Genomic DNA, 254 nt, shown 5'->3' with positions numbered 1-254 from the left:
CTTATATCCTTGAAACTCAATAAGCTTCTTCTAGAGCTTGGGGAATACAAGGCGGTTTTGATCTCTAGGTGAGTGCCCTTGGGCATCAACACATAGGCTTGGCCGTGACCTTCAATCAGGCTGGCCTCACCCGCAATGGTTTGTACCTTTGCACTTTGCATTTTGAGATTCATAAAGTACCTTTTGTCTCTAAGGATCGTATGACTCGTGCCACTATCCACCACAAGTATACTCATCTCATCATTCATTTCTAT

The sequence above is a fragment of the Brassica oleracea genome, chromosome C9, assembly GCF_000695525.1.
Source record: "Brassica oleracea var. oleracea cultivar TO1000 chromosome C9, BOL, whole genome shotgun sequence".
NCBI classification, from domain to species: Eukaryota; Viridiplantae; Streptophyta; class Magnoliopsida; order Brassicales; family Brassicaceae; genus Brassica; species Brassica oleracea.
This window is presented reverse-complemented; position numbering follows the sequence as displayed.